At 39.6% G+C, this 17,184-nt stretch overlaps 1 pseudogene; it reads left to right on the top strand.

Annotated features, from left to right (window-relative positions):
• Positions 1-17,184, top strand: part of LOC114216582 (large ribosomal subunit protein eL29-like) — a 176,753-nt pseudogene that overhangs the window by 78,322 nt on the left and 81,247 nt on the right.

Raw genomic sequence — 17,184 nt, 5'->3', positions numbered from 1 at the left:
CTCTGGAAGGCACAGAACCACTCTGCTGAAGCCCAGTGCCACTGACCAAAGACATGCTCTCTTCTCCAGAACCCTAATCCAAAAAATAGGCCGCAAAGCTATCGTCTTTGGGACACTGTGTAACTGTTCTGCTGACTTCTCCTTCCCTCCTCTTTTCTCTTCTCCCCATCAGTCTAAGAGAATGTCTTCTACTTGAGGGTCAAAGAAGCCTGCACTCCTTCTCGGTGCTTCTTGTCAACATTCTATCCATGCCCAAAACCCAAATTTGTCTCCACTATCCTGAGAAAGGGAAGCCAGGAAGAGCACTTTTACTCTTCTTTCCAAACTGTCATGCTTTTCTTTCTAACCTGTCATGAACATGGAGGAAATAGGCCCAGAGGATCCTACCTGAAGGAAGCAGGGAGAGTATCAGCCAGGCAAAAGGGGGAAAGGAAAAAAGGTGATTTCCAGGAAAATAAATACAAACCCCCCCTCTCAAAAATGCTATTCCACAACATTATTACCATCTCTTCCTAGACAATTCACTACGTTCTATATCTAAAATACCACCATGCTCAAATAAGCCCTTAACAGACAATGACGACCAAGAAGAAGGGCAGGCATGTCACAGAACATTGAATTTAAGTCAACGACGAAACACTGATAAGGATTAGGTATAAAATTATTTGCATTCCAAGCCACATCACTGGGAGATGATTTACACTCTAAAGTGTATACTTGCTAGTACTAGATTCTGCTGTCAATACCCAGAGTGAGATTGCTGCTTTTCAAATTTGGAAGGTGCTGCAACCTACGAATGGGACCTTATTTGGAAAAGGGACCTTTGCAGATATAATTAAGTTAAGGATCTCAACATGAGATCATCCTGGACTTAGAGTGGGCCCTGAATCCAGAGAAGGACAGAGGGAGATTGGACACACAGAGATGGAAAGAAGAAGGCCACGTAGAGTCTGAGGCAGAGTTATGCTGCCATAAACCGCGGATTACTTGGGACTACCCAAAGCTGGAAGAGGTAAGGAAGGAATCTCCTCTAGAGAGTTTTGAGGGAACATGGCCCTGCCAACACCTTGATTACAGATTCCTGGAAGAGAAAAAAATGTTGCTGTTTTAAGCCACAAAATGTGTGGTAATTTGTTATGGCAGCCCTAGGAAACTAATACAGGAGCTATCATGGTATCCAGGCAAAAGATGCTAGTGGCCCAGACAAGGATGATAGTAGCGCAGATGATGAAACTGGTCTTCTGGGCTTACAGTTTGAGGGTGGAGATAAAAATTAATAGTTTCCTAGAACTGATAGGACTTGCTACTCTACTATCAGCCAAAAGAGGAGAGAGGCCCTCTTCCCACATTCATCAGCCAAAATCAAGTGTCATTCTGACTAGGCCATTCTAGTCATAAGCCTTCCCTGGGTCAGACAGATGCCATGCACAAAAGGGCACAGGCCTGAGTTGTAAAGCTAGAGTGGACACAGTGTCCTACAGCTTTTTCATCTTTCCTAAACAAACCCAAATTTATCTCAACCATCCGTCCCTCTTGAAGGGAGCCCACAATGTTGCATCAGGGAAAACTGACCCCAACTCCAGGTCTGGGATAGATCAAAGTCAGTCCCAGCTGAAGTTCTCATTAATGTGCTTTAGAAATGAACACTTGGACTGCTGAGTCACTGACCTCCTCAGCAGTCACAGTGGCTAGGTGACCTGACTCAGTCACAGCCCCCCAGGATCAGTCACTTCTAGCTCCAAGCCTTCTAGCCCCATTCTTGCCCTAGGATACCATCAAATATTTTCATTTCAAATGTGTGCCATGATATGAAAAAAAAAATGGGGCTGCTGATAATCCCCTACTCTGCCACTGATTTATTTAAGAGCCCAAATCTAAGCCAATGAATTTATAAACTCATGGCATTCCCTGGGTAACCTGGCCTGGGGTGAACTTGTCATCAAAGGAACATCTCTATCTCTCTGACTCTCTCTCGCTTTCTCTCTCTCTGAACATGAACATGGAAATGTGCTCCTACTTCTACTTATGGCCATCTTGTGACTCATGGCAGCCAACTAGAGATAAGCACAGACACATGGAGAATGATACAGAAATAGACCTGGAGGCTTGATCATACCATGCCTTCAGCCCATTCTTCCTCTCTGGACTTTCAACTACGGAAACTTACAAATTTCCTTATTTTAAACTTGTTTGAATTAGGGTTTTGGTTACCTGTATCTCTGTGCATCCTGACAAATCTAGTACCTTTCCCAAAAACCACAGAGGCAGGAGACAGAGTTCACTCTAACTGGCTTAGCTAATCAGGGGTCACTTCTGGAACAGGGAGGAAGTCAACCTCATCTAAGTCACATGGCTAAAATATCCAATCATAATGTGGATGAAATTGTATAATTTTTAAATGATACATTATTTTCCACATTTTTCAACCAGTGAAGGAAAACATGGGCCTAGAAGAAATACTTATTATGACATACTTGAAAAATATTTGGAGTAAGAGAGTTAACGCTATTTTATTCTTGAAATTTTATTCTCTAATGAACTGGTCTAGTTGGTCTCTTTAGAGATTACAGCATCAGATCCATCAAAAAATAATATACAGAGTGAGTGCCTTTATTTTTATAGGTATAACAATTGTTTCTCTGGCTGTTAACCTGGGAAAGGACATTCAAGGCAGTAAAACAACTGTTTAATGGCAGAACAAACCAACCAACAAGTACTGAGCCACCAGCGGCATCTTTGATATAATCCAACTTGGCCTCCATCCTCAAGCCACTTGTCCCCACTCAGGCATAGAATGAGGGATAAGGGCCTACTACTCAAAAACAACATAGACACCATGCTGCTCTGGGAAGGAAGATGGAGCAGAAGCCACAGACTAGCTGTTCACAGACAAATTCAGCCCACAGACATGTCTTGTTTAACGTGTATAGTGTAGATCATTAAAATTTCATCCTTGTAAGGAGACCATTCTTAAACTGGCCAATTTAGTTTTTCCTCTTTCAGGGGTGCCAAACTACAGCTTTCATATTTACTTCTTTATTTGATTTTGACCTGAAATCCTGTAAACAATCTAAGGCAGTGCTCATCACCCTTCTGAAAACTGAGAACATGGGACAGAGTAGTCAAGTGGCTAATGCGTGGTCCTAGTTCTCAGGAGGAGAGGCCAAAACAGAAGTGAGCTCTGCAGAATCCTATTGCATTGCTCTGCTCACTGGATCATGCCATGAATATTCACTCCACCCCCCCACCCCCACACCCCCACTTAGGTAGAACCTACTGCACTGCCATTATTACTCTTACTTAAGTGGTGCTGCGTAAGGACAAAGGACATAAAATTGTGATTTTTTTAAAAGCAAAGACTAACGAAAGTTCATGCTATTTCTGAAATGCTCTTGATCCAATAATAAAACACTAAAGTACATGGATGAGCCATCCTTAATACGTGAAAATAATGTTCCAGAAACATTTGATGAGGACAAGTGCGTTAAGTTACATTTTTATCAGTGGTGTCAAATTTGCCTTGATTTAGCATTCTTTTCCACCTTATCAGAGGCAATGGCATGGAAGAATTTAGGGGCACAGTTTAAGGTGAAAACAGACAATATTACCCCTTTATCATAACGGTTTGAGAGACATGACCAATCACCAATGTGGCATGAAGCAAGTTTCTGAGCAAAGATGAGTTAGAAAGGGAATAAACATTAATAATATGTATTTAGGATTGGGGGAAAAGTAAAAGAAAATAAAAAACACAGTCATTCACATCAACATTTGTTCAGAATGCTGAGGCAATCACTAACTGACCACCGATGGTTGCATGGACCACAGAAAGAAGACAGGCTACTGAGAGAGGTCAGAATGTATTATATCTCAGTAACACTGTCATTTTGTACTGAGTGGAGGGCATTGGCTAAAAAAGACTACTAGGTTAAAGATTAATTCTAATACAAAAAAAAATTTCCACAGAATTAACAAACTATCCAGTTTTAGCTATGATTTCTAAGACAGTTTCCTTCTGTGACTCCACATTCAAAGATCCATAAAGCAGCCTTTTTTGGATTTATTTCACATTCCTCTAGCAGATCCCACAGTGTTCAAAGGAGCGACAGCCAGAATTGGCACAGTGGTTTCCGGTATTTTCCTTGTATCTGAGGAGAAACAGGTTGTAAAGGACTAATCAAATGCTGTCCTCGAAAGAGCAAGAGACAGAGATGCGGGGAAGGAAGGCACTTCCTGCCAGTCTCCACTCCCCCTCCACCGGCCCTCATGCACCTGCAGTGACCTCCAAACCCCAGAGGCTGGAATCAACATGGAGAGAATCCAATTAATATTTGTGAGTAGACAAAGTAAAATCTTCATAAAATATAAGAGCAACCTGAATTCATGCTTTTTAGTGGGGAAAAAATCATTAGGATAATTGACTAATATATGACAAGCTGCAGCTGGTTTGCCTCCTGCTGAATCCTGGGTTTACCCCGTGCAGAGAAAACCCCAAGAACTTGTTCAAATATGTCACTCATCCCTCTTGTGACAGCTTTCACTAAATAGTTGGGGTAGAGAGGCTCTGAATGGTGCTTTTATTTTTTCCATCAAGTCACTCTGCATTTGCAAAATAGAGTTACTTTCGAATGAGTGGATTTTAACTTTTTACTAAAAGTCATAGGGAACTATAGTCTGGGGAAAATATGACATCCCTAGAATTAAGTCTAGCAACAGAAGGGGTATCATCCAACCCTTTCACACCTGTTTAGAGACACTGTGATCCCCTGAGAATAGAAAGACCAGGAATACGGAGGCCAGCTCAGGGTTCCCCCATAACCATGGCTGAAAACCAACAGGGCATGGAGGCCTGATGGAGAAGGCAAGGCTCTCATGGCTTTGAAAGGCATAGAGTTGACCATGTACATTAGGAGGATGAAGAAAAGGGAAGAGAGAAGAATAACTCCAGGGAATTGAGGGCGCCATTGTGAGGCCAGCTAAAATACCAAAGACTGTCCATGTTCCACTGAGACCTAAAATTTGGAGGTTAAATGTATTTGTGGAGGAAGAGTACAAAAATAATAACTCCACTGTGCATGACTAGTAATGAGGGACCTAAGTGTGGAAGTAAGCCCAGAGTGCCAACAATCCAGTGTGTCCCCACACACTGAACTGGAAGAACTAAGCTGGGAGCATCCTTACAGCAGGGAACACTTTTATTTTTTTAATTTGCAATCCATCACAGACGATACTTTGGTAAAATAAATTTAAAATGAATTATTAGAAAAACAATTATGTGCTTAGATGCTGTGGCAATAGCAGATTGCTGTAAGACTGTGAAATGCTTACTCTTGATTTCTCTACTGATCTCATCTCAGCCCAGGAACACGGAGTTCAAAGGTGGGCACTGGTCTGTGGACCACTTTGAATAGCACTGGCTTACTCCACAGAGACTGGTCACAAAGGATTACACGTGCAAGGCATCCTTCCACTTGGCAGACATCAGCTTCCAAGCAATGGCTTTTCAAAGGCCGAAATTGTGGGTCCCCGTTCCTGATAAAAGCCTGGGTACTGGCAACAGAAATATAGCTCTAAAGTTGGGGAGGGTGGTGGCACAGAAGATAAAGGCAGGTAGGAATTTGTTTAAACAGAATGATACACAAAATCTAGTCAAGTGTCCCCAAAATAGTCAAGCTCCCGCAAGGAGCTGAGGAGAGCAGGCACGAAGCATAAATCCTAGGTGAGTAAAGAGAAGAGTGCCCTTAATGGCAATTGCAGGGGCGGGAGGAAGGTGGCCACTGAACGGGCCTCGGTGGCCGTTGTGTCTAGTTCCCACCAGAAAGCCACGATGTGAGCCCTCCTGGCTCAGAGCAGGGTAGCACTGCTCGAGGCTCTGTAGAAATGAGGATGCCACCATCAATACCTGCCAGGAGGCTTAAAAGAAGGCTGCGCTTATCACGAGAAGTTACCCATCATTGCCCTGTATCTATTTTCCTGATATCTGGAGTCACATGCTGTCTCTTAATTTTACTTATGTGTTTTGGAAGCTTCGCAGCTTCTCTGTTTATTAAATCTTCTTTCTGCTTCTTCCCAGAAGCTCCTCTTTAAAAACACATAAACAGTTCAATGTGAAAATTAGCTGTGGTTGATTTATAATTCATTCTGGAAGAGCAGCTTTTAAAAAGACAGAGGGAATTAAGCAGAGAGTTAGGCTTGAGATGTACGTGCCTCCCTGGGCTTTTGAATTAGATGTGTTTAATGGGAATGCGGACACTAGGGCTGGGGTAGTGGATAAAATCTATTGGGCCTGCTGGTACTAAACATTCCAGCTGTGAGTGGAATTCATTTTGGAATACACAAAGCGAATGAGCCTGGACAGGCTTTGAAGCTCTGTTTAAAAAGACCTGGCCTCTCCCTACCTTCACCGGTCCACCAGGTTGTCTCTTCTGTGGAAACACTGATCTTTCTTAAAGAGAAGCTCAAATCCCGAAGCCCTTCATTATAGCCAGAGGTGAAAAGTAATTTTGAAATGTTCATTGCAGTCCCTACTGAGGACCCACACTTCTTCCAAACCTTGACAGTGGGGTTCTCCACCTGGTTAGCAGGGGAGGCTCCTGCAGCCCCACAGGAGGAAGCTCTAGCCCCAGGTGGAGAGCTAAGACATCGAAAGACTCCCAGAATTCAAAGATTTTGAGCGACAGAGGAAGTCTGCATTGTTCCTTCATCTACATTGTTTTAAGTGGTGTTAGCAAAACTAAGAAAGCACACGGAGAGCAAGTTTGAGCAGAACTTTGTTAGGAAAAGAGGAATCAGGCTACAGACAAGAAGGTGAGAGGAATGTCACAAAAAGTGACTTTAAAGAATCTGTTTCAGCAATTCACCTTTGATTAGAGTAAAAACACTTCCAACTGCTATGCATGAGGCAGTTCCTGACAAATATATCTATTTTATTTTTTAAAGGTTCAAGATTATTTTAGAAGACAAATCAGTGTCTACAAGAAAAAGAAGGAAAAAAAAAACCCTGCTTCTATAATAAGGCCCTGCTTTCATATCTTTAGTTCAGAAGAATAACCCCAAAGGATGGTACTCATGGTTCATGCAGTCCAGGATTGTGAGTTTGATAATGACCCCCAGGGACATGCCTGAAAGAGCTTGGATGTGCTATTGAGGTCACCCTGAAAGGGCAGACTGGTCCCAGCTTCTCCAAGGAAACTGTCATTGGGAAAAGTACACACACCCTATTGGAGTCCGTACCATCTCTTGGTGATTCACATATTTAAAAGACTGTTTTCTGCTCTGAGTAGTAATTTTGATTCTTACCTTTATTTTTTTAATGTTTTGAAAAACAAGTCTTTTTTTACCTTATACATACATCCCTTTCCAGAATTTATCAATTTAAACCATGTCTCTTTCAAACCTTCAACTCTCTAGGATTTAAAAAAAAAAAAGTGTTTTTAATTTCTCTACACATAGCATCTATCTTCTCATTTAGTTGCCCTTTTACAACACTTTTCTAGTTACGGTACTCAGAAATTAAATATATGGTTTAACACTGTGACCTCCCTCTATTAGCTGTATCATTTGACACAGTTCTCATTTTACAGAGTTGAGAACTCGCTCACACTGCACCAGGTCCTCACATCCTATAAGCAATCTACTGCCCCTCCTGAATGCTTCACACATACACACACACACACACCTGACTGCCCTGGAGTAGGCACTTTCCCACACAGTATCTCTGTTAATCCAGAAACATCATTGTCAGGCATATTTTACCATCCTCATTTTACCATAATCAGTTTGTTTCTTTATAATTTTATCAACATTGAATGCATCCCTAAACAACATAATTAAGTTTTGCCTGTTTTTGAAATTTGCATACATGGAACCATATGATATGATTTTATGTCTTGCTTTTCTTACTAAATGTGTGTATATGTTCCTCCCCATGGCTGTCGTTCATTCACTGACACTTTTATGTGATATTCTCCTCTATGCAGGCTGATATTCAGGAACTTGTCTTTCCATTGCAGGCATCTTCAGTCAATGTCATTCTGATTGACCAGCTTGATTCGTTAGTGCCAAAGTTAGAACAGTTTGAACATCACTCTGATTGTACGTCTAAATCGCAATGGATTTATTCCACTCTACTGTTGAAAAACATCTATCCCTCAATTTTATATGCACATTTACTATGATTTCTTTCTGTGATAAAAAGAGGCTTAAAAGGAAATACCTACTTCATCACAGAACTCCTTTTCCTACTTATATTTAACAACCCCCTTTTCTACCTATATAACATTTACATATGCTGAAGTTCACCAGTTTGAAGTATCTATAGAATTGTGCAGCCAACACCACTAATTCCAGAACATTTTTATCATTTCTAAGAGAAGTCTTATATGCATTAACATTCACTCCTCACTCTCTCTTTCCCACCCTAGGCAATCAGAAATCTAATTTCTGTCTCTATGGATTTGCCTATCTGAACATTTCATATAAATGGGATCATAAAACATGTAGCCTTTTGTGACTGGATTCTTTCATTTAGCATAATATTTCAATGTTCATCCATGTCGTAGCATGTGTTAGTACTTCATTCCTTTTTATGACTAAATACTATTCCATTGTGTGGGTGGATATACTACATTTTATTTATACATTCATCAATTGATAAACATTTGAGTTGTTTCTGCTTTTTGGATATTATAAATAATGCTGCAATGAACATTCACACACAAGTTTTTGTGTAGACATACATTTTCATTTCCCTTGGATAGATATCTAGCAGAATGGTTGGGTCATATAGTAACTCTATATTTAGCATTTTGAGGAATTTCCAATTGTTTATCAAAGTCAGTGTACCATTTTACATGACCAACAATAATATACAAGGGTTTCAATTTCTCCACATACTTGCCAACATTTGTTATTTTCTGTCTTTTTTATTATGAACATTTTAGTGGATGTGAAGCAGTATCTCACTGTGATTTTGAAATCTGCATTTCCCTAATGATTAATGATGTCAAGCATCATTTTGTGAGCCTATTAGCCACTTGCACATCTTTGGAGAAATGTCTATTCAAATCATTTACTCATTTTTAACTTGGTCTATTACTCTTTTTATTATTAAGTTATAAGAGTCCTTTACATATTCTGTATAAAAGTCCTATCAGATATATGATTTGCAAATATTTTCTTCCATTATGTGTATTTCTTAATGTCTTCTCATTTTCTCAATGACATTCTTTGAAGCACAAGGTTTTCGACTTTGATGAAGTCCAAATTAGCAATCTTCTCTTATATCACTTGTGTTTTTGGTGTTATTCTTTAATGAATTATTACCTAAATTAAGATTATGAAGATTTACTACTGTGTTTTGTCTAAGAGTTTTATCATTTTAGCTCTTACTTTTAGGTTTATGACTTATTTTGAATTAATTTTCAGTATGGTGTGAGGCAGAGGTCCAAATTCATTATCCTGCACGTAGATATCCAATTTCCCCAGCATCATTTGTTGAGAAGACTTTTCTTTCCCCATTGAATTGTATTGGCCTTTCTATAGTACTATGTAATGGTAAAGTTAAAGTCAATTAAAAAAATATTGTTTATGCACATGGTTTGTTGTATAGGCCAACTATAAAAATAGAAAAATTTTAACGAATACATGTGTGTATTAAATGTTTTAATAAAGAAAATACACACATAGATACATACTATGTAAACTAAGACAATGATGGAAGAGTATTGGCTAGAATTGTTATTTCCTGTGGTTGGAGTGAATAGAAAAGCTTTGAGAAATGGCCTGAAATCCTAAAAGAAAATTCTTTTGTCAAAGTGAGAGGACCAGATTACAGAGAAAATGGAAGACCCAAAAATAAATGGGGGAAGACAAGACTCCCATCTTTGGTGAGAGTTTGACAGTTAGAGTTGATAGACCAAGATCTATTATTTCCTAAGTCACACTGCACTCAATTGAGGGGGACAAACTTTAAGTATGCCAACCCAAATGGATCAGGCTCACTGATAATGCTCCACTGGTGCTCCTGAAGCATGTGCCTACTGATCCACTCACTTACCACTGAACCCAGAAAGACTCTACAGGTTTGTAATATTAACTATCAAAATCTGAATCCTTCAAGCTACAAATCAGCTAAAACAGGCATAAGCTCCCACCCTTTCACAACTTCCTTTTCTCCTATTAATTCTCTGAATGAACAGAAGTGGGAAGAGGAATTGGTGATCTTTTAAAGACTTTTTTTGTCTTTGTTCATTAAGTAGCCTTGATACAAAACTCTCAGTTAAAAATAAAAATAAGAACTTTAGAATTTTTGAAACCAAAATGCAAAATAACTTCTAAGATCATTATCTCACACTTGTCTGCATTAAAATTCATCTGTCTCTTGTAGACCCATTTGAACAACCCTGTAAGATCTCTCTGTCATCTGTCTCCACCTGCTTGGCTCTTCTAGTTCTACAATTTTTGAAAACATGAAGACTTCATGACTTTAGAATCCCAGGAAAGATTTTCACTAACAATTGCCCTACCAATAATAATAAGACAAACTGATTGGAGCCTGGATAGAGGAGGAGAAAACTATAAAATTACTTTGGGGAACAGTTGGTAACATTTTTAATATAGATTGTCTACTAGATAATTTTATTGTATCAATCTTAAATTTCTTGATGGGATAATTATGTTGTACTAATGTAGGAAAATATCTTTGTTCTTAGGAGATAAATACTAAAGTATTTAAGAGTGAAGTGTCAGGATGCCTATAAACTTGAAAATAGTTCTAAAAAAATAAATCACACACACACAAAGTATGGCAAATGTGCAAAATCTTTTATTTGAAATTGACATTGTTGTAGATATAAATGGCTGAACATCAATAATGGTTCAACCATTATTGTATATATGGTTCAACCTCATAGACTAAAAGCATATGACTGAATCTAAATCAGGGTTTCTCAACATTAGGACTGTTGACATTTTTTTTAATTCTTTATTGTAGAAGGCTATCTATGAATTGTAGGATAGTTAGCAGCTATCTGGCCTCTTCCTACCAGATGCCAATAACATCCTCAACTGTGCAACCATAAATGTCTCAAGACATTGCCAAATTTCCCCTGGGGGCAAAATCTCTCCCAGTTGAGAACCCCTAATCTAGAGAAATACATGAAATGGTGTGTAATAAAGTTACCTTTCTTTCAACTTCTCTGTAAAGTTTTTCAAAATAAAAAGTTAGACAAATAATAATATGGTAATATAGTATGTGATTTATATTAATAATATTACTGAGTGATGATAGAGTCTCTAAGGACAGAAATGAGAGCTGAACTGGCAGAACTTAAAAATGCTATCAATGAGATCCAATCTAATCTAGATACTCTAAAAGCTAGGGTAAATGAGGCAGAAAAACGAATTAGTGATCTAGAAGACAAACTCATAGAAAAGAAGGAAAAGAAGGAAAATGAGGAGGCCTGGGAGAAACAGTTTAAAGTCCATGAAAACAGAATGAGAGAAATAAGTGATGCCATGAAATAAGTGATGCCATGAAACATTCCAATGTCAGAATTACTGGGATCCCTGAGGGAGTGGAGAGACACAGAGGACTAGAAGAGAATTTGAGGAAATTGTAGCTGAGAACTTCACTAATCTGGGGAATGAAACAAAAATTCGTGTCCTAGAGGCAGAGAGGACCCCTCCCAAGATCAAGGAGAACAGATCAACACCCCAGCATGTAATAGTAAAACTCGCAAATCTTAGAGAAACCATCTTAAGGGCAGTTAAGGGGAAGAGATTCCTTATGTACAGAGGGAGGAAAATCAGAATAATGTCAGACCTGTCCACAGAGACCTGGCAAGCCAGAAAGGGCTGGCAAGACATATTCAGAGTACTAAATGAAAAGAATATGCAGCCAAGAATACTTTATCTGGCAAGGTTGTCATTTAGAATGGATGGAGAGATGCAGAGCTTCCAGGACTAGCAGAAATTAAAAGGATATGTGACCATTAAGCCCGCCCTGCAAGAAATATTAAAGGGGGCTCTATAAAAGAAGAAAGACCCCAAGACTGATATAAAACAGAAATTTACAGAGAGAATCTATAGAAACAAGGACTTCACAGGCAATATGATGACAATAAATTCATAACTTTCAATAATCACTCTCAACATGAACAGGCTAAATGTTCCGATAAAACGGCACAGGGTAGCAGATTGGATAAAAAGACAGGACCCATCCATATGCTGTCTACAAGAGACTCATTTTGAACCTAAATATACATCCAGACTGAAAGTGAAGGGATGGAGATCCATCTTCCATGAGAATGGATCTCAGAGGAAAGCTGGAGTAGCAATTCTCATATCAGACAAATTAGATTTTAAGCTAAAGACTGTAGTTAGAGACACAGAAGGACACTATATCATTCTTAAAGGGTATATCCAACAAAAAGTTCTAAAAATTGTAAATATCTATGCCCCCAACATGGGAGCAGCCAACTACATAAGCCAACTGTTAACCAAAATAAAGAGTCATACTGATAATAATACGTTAATTGTAGGAGACCTCAATACTCCACTCAGCAATAGACAGATCATCTAAGCAGAAAATCAACAAAGAATTTGAATGACACACTGGACCAGATGGACTTCATAGATATATACAGAACATTCCATCCTGTAACAACAGAATATTCATTCTTCTCCCATGCACAAGGAACTTTCTCCAGAACAGACCATGTTCTGGGTCACAAATCAGGTCTCAACTAATACCAAAAGATTGAGATTATTCCCTGCATATTATCAGACCATAATGCTTTAAAACTGGAACTCAATCACAAGAAAAAAATTTGGCAGAAATTCAAACACTTGGAAGCTGAAGACCATCCTGCTCAAGAATATTTGGGTCAACCAGGAAATCAAAGAAGAACTTAAACAATTCATGGAAACCAATGAAAACGAAAACACATCGGTCCAAAACCTATGGGATACTGCAAAGGCGGTCCTAAGAGGAAAATACATAGCCATTCGAACCTCACTCAAAAAAAAATAGAAAAATCCCGAATTCACCAACTAACTTTACACCTTAAATAACTGGAGAAAAAGCAACAAATGATGCCTAAGCCATGCATTAGAAGAGAAATAATTAAGATTAGAGCAGAGATCAATGAATTAGAAACCAGAAATACAGTAGAGCAGATCAACGAAACTAGAAGCTGGTTCTTTGAAATACTTAATAAGATTGATAAACCACTGGCCAGATTTATCCAAAGGAAAAGAAAAAGGACCCAAATTTATAAAATTATGAATGTAAGGGGAGAAATCATGACTAACACCAAGGAAATAGAAACAATTATTAGAAATTATTATCAACAACTATATGCCAATAAATTAAGCAACCTGTAAGAAATGGATGCCTACCAAGACTGAAACAGGAAGAAATTGACAACCTGAATAGACCAATAACCAGGAACAAGACTGAAGCAGGGATCAAAAACCTCCCAAAAAACAAGAGTCCAGGGCCTGACGGATTCCCTGGGGAATTCTACCAAACATTCAAAGAAGAAATAATACCTATTCTCCTGAAGCTGTTTCAAAAAATAGAAACAGAAGGAAAGCTTCCACACTCATTCTATGAGGCCAGCACTACCTTGATCCCCAAACCAGGCAAAGACCCCATTAAAAAGGAGAATTTCAGACCGATATCCTGATGAATAAGGATGCCAAAATTCTCAACAAGATCCTAGCTAACAGGATCCAACAGTACATTAAAGAATCATCCACCACGACCAAGTGGGATTTATCCCCATGACGCAAGGGTGGTTCAACATTCACAAATCAATCAACCTGATAGAACACATTAATAAAGGAGAGAGAAGGACCATATGGTCCTCACAATTGATGCAGAAAAAGCATTTGACAAAATACAGCATTCTTTCCTGATTAAAACTCTTCAGAGTATAGGGATAGAGGAAATATTCCTCAATTTCATAAAATCCATTTATGAAAAACCCACAGCGAATATCATTCTTAATGGGGAAAAGCTGAGAGCCTTTCCCTTAAGATCAGGAACACAACAAGGATGCCCACTCTCGCCACTATTGTTCAACATAGTACTAGAAGTCCTAGCAACAGCAATCAGAAAACAAAAAGAAATAAAATGTATTCAAATTGGCAAAGAAGAAGTCAAATTCTGTCTCTTTGCAGATGATATGATACTTTATGTGGAAAACCCAAAAGACTCCACCCCCAAATTACTAGAACTCATACAGCAAGTCAGTAAGGTGGCAGGATAAAAAAATCAAAGCACAGAAATCAGTTGCTTTTTTATACGCTATCAATGTAACTGTAGAAAGAGAAATTAGAGAATCAATTCCATTTACAATAGCACCAAAAACATAAGATACCTGGGAATAAACTTAACCAAAGAGGTAAAGGATCTAGGAACTATAGAACACTCATGAAAGAAATTGAAGAAGACACAAAAAAATGGAAAAACATTCCATACTCATGTATAGGAAGAATAAACATTGTTAAAATGTCTATGCTGTCCAGAGCAATCTATACTTTCAACGTCGTCCCAATCAAAATACCAATGGCATTTTTCAAAATGCTGGAACAAAGAATCCTAAAATTTGTATGGAATCAGAAAAGACCCCAAATGGCCAAGGAAATGTTGAAAAAGAAAAACAAAGCTGGGGACATCACGTTGCCTGATTTCAAGCTATATTACAAATCTGTGATCACCAAGACAGCATGGTACTGACACAAAAACAGACACATAGACCAATGGAACAGAATAGAGAGCCCAGGTATGGACCCCCAACTCTATGGTCAACTAATCTTTGACAAAGCAGGGAAAAAAATATGCAATGGAAAAAAGACAGTCTCTTCAATAAATGGTGCTGGGAAAATTGGACAGCTATATACAGAAAAATGAAACTCAAACATTCTCTTACACCATACACAAAGATAAACTCAAAATGGATGAAAGACCTCAATGTGAGACAGGAATCCATCAAAATCCTAGAGGAGAACATAGGCAGTAACCTCTTCGACATTGGCCACAGCAACTTCTTTCAAGACACATCTCCAAAGGCAAGGGAATCAAAAGTGAAAATGAACTTTTGGACTTCATCAAGATAAAAAGCTTCTGCACAGCAAAGGAAACAGTCAACAAAACAAAGAGGCAACCCATGGAATGGGAGAAGATTTTTTGCAAATGACACTACAGACAAACGGCTGAATTCCAAGATCTAGAAAGAATTTCTCAAACTCAACTCTCAAAAAAAACAAATAAGTCAAAAAAATGGGCAGAACAGATGAACAGATAATTCTTCAAAGAAGACATACAAATGGCTAACAGACACATGAAAAAATGTTCATCATCATTAGCCATCAGGGAAATTCAAATCAAAACCACATTTACATACCACCTTACACCAGTTAGAATGGCATGGCAAGAAACAACAAATGTTGGAGAGGTTGTGGAGAAAGGGGCACCCTCTTACACTGTTGGTGGGAATGCAAGTTGGTACAGCCACTTTGGAAAACAGTGTGGAGGTGCCTCAAAAATTTAAAAATAGAGCTACCCTATGACCCAGCAATTGCACTACTGGGTATTTACCCCAAAGATACAGATGTAGTGAAAATAAGGGCCACATGCACCCCAATGTTCATAACAGCAATATCCATAATAGCCAAACTGTGGAAAGAGCTAAGATGTCCTTCAATAAAAGAATGGATAAAGAAGAGGGAGCAAGATGGCGGAGGAGTAGGAGACCTGGATTTCGTCTGGTCTCAGGAATTCAGCTGAATAGGGACCAAACCATTCTGAACACTTATGAACTCAACAGGAGACTGAAAAGGAGAGTAGCAACAACTCTCTGAACAGAGAAGCGACCACTTTCTGGAAGGTAGGACGTGTGGAGAAGTGAATCCAAGGCGATATTCGGGAGGATAGACGGCGGGGGAAGGGGCCTCCGTCGGCCACTTCTGGCAAGTGATAGAGCCGCGGAGCACAAAATCAGACCTTTTAGAAGTTGGCTCCGCTGAGGGACGTCGCTCTAGTGGCTAAGTGGGGGGTGGAATCCTCCCGGGACAGTGTGGTCTCAGGACCCTTGGGGACACAGAAAGACCGGGGGTGCCTGAGTGCAGCAGAGCTCCCAGGTACCAGAGCGGGGAAGCCGGCTGCAGAGACAGAGCCGAGGCGTGGGCTCTCAGCTCGGGGTTGCCATAAACTGTGATCCGCGGCCCAATCGGGCCACTGCTCCTCCAGCAGGGACCCAACAAGTGGCAGAGCCGGGGAGACTCCCCTTCCTCCCCTGGGAGGAGTGGCGCGGGAGCGCACCGCAGGGATCTGCTGGGTTTGGAGACTCCACACGGGGTCGGGTGCCAGAGATAGAAACGCTCGGTCACAGGCCGGGTGAGCACGGAGTGCGGCCGGAGACCAGGGAGACAGGAGTGACTGCTTTTCTCTGGGGCGCACTGAGGAGTGGGGCCCCGACATCTCAGCTCCGCCAGGTGGAGATTGGGAGGCCACCACTTTCGCCCTGGTCCTCCAAAGCTGTACCAAGAGCTTGCAGGGAAAAAAATCTCCTGAGAGCAAACCCCAGCAGCTTGCTTAGCCCGGATTGACAAGGGCGGGGCAATTCAGCCTCCGGCAAAGACATTTGGGAACCATGGCAACAGGCCCCTCCCACAGGAGATCAGCACGAACAGCCAGCAAGCCAAGACCAAGTTTACCGATCAAGGAGAACGGGAGAACTACAGTGCTAGGGGAATACTGCACATAGAATTCATGGCTTTTTTTTTACCATGATTCATTAGTTCATCAAAGTTAATTTTTTTAACTGTTTTTTTAATTTTTCTTTTTCCCTTTTTCAACCAACATCTTATCAATCCCTTTTTTAAAAAAAAAACATTTTTTACTTTTCATTTTTAGAGTCATATTTTATCCCTTCATAATAGTTACCCTTATTTTTGGCATATATATATAAGTTGTTCTCTCTTTAAAATTTTGAGATACAGTTTCTTCTAACAGATCAAAATATACCCTAAATCACTAGTGTATGGCTTTGGTCTAGTCTCCTGCCTGATCAAATTCTCTCCCTTTTTTTTCTTTCTTTCTTTTTTCAAACAACTTCTTATCAATTCCTTTTATAAAATCTTTTATAATTTTCATCTTTACAGTCATCTTCCATC

The sequence above is a fragment of the Eumetopias jubatus genome, unplaced genomic scaffold, assembly GCF_037043125.1.
Source record: "Eumetopias jubatus isolate StellerSeaLion01/CBP00866 unplaced genomic scaffold, mEumJub1_p1.0 scaffold_8, whole genome shotgun sequence".
Lineage (NCBI taxonomy): Eukaryota > Metazoa > Chordata > Mammalia > Carnivora > Otariidae > Eumetopias > Eumetopias jubatus.
Note: the sequence above shows the minus strand (reverse complement) of the source record. Positions and strands in the feature narration are given on the sequence as shown.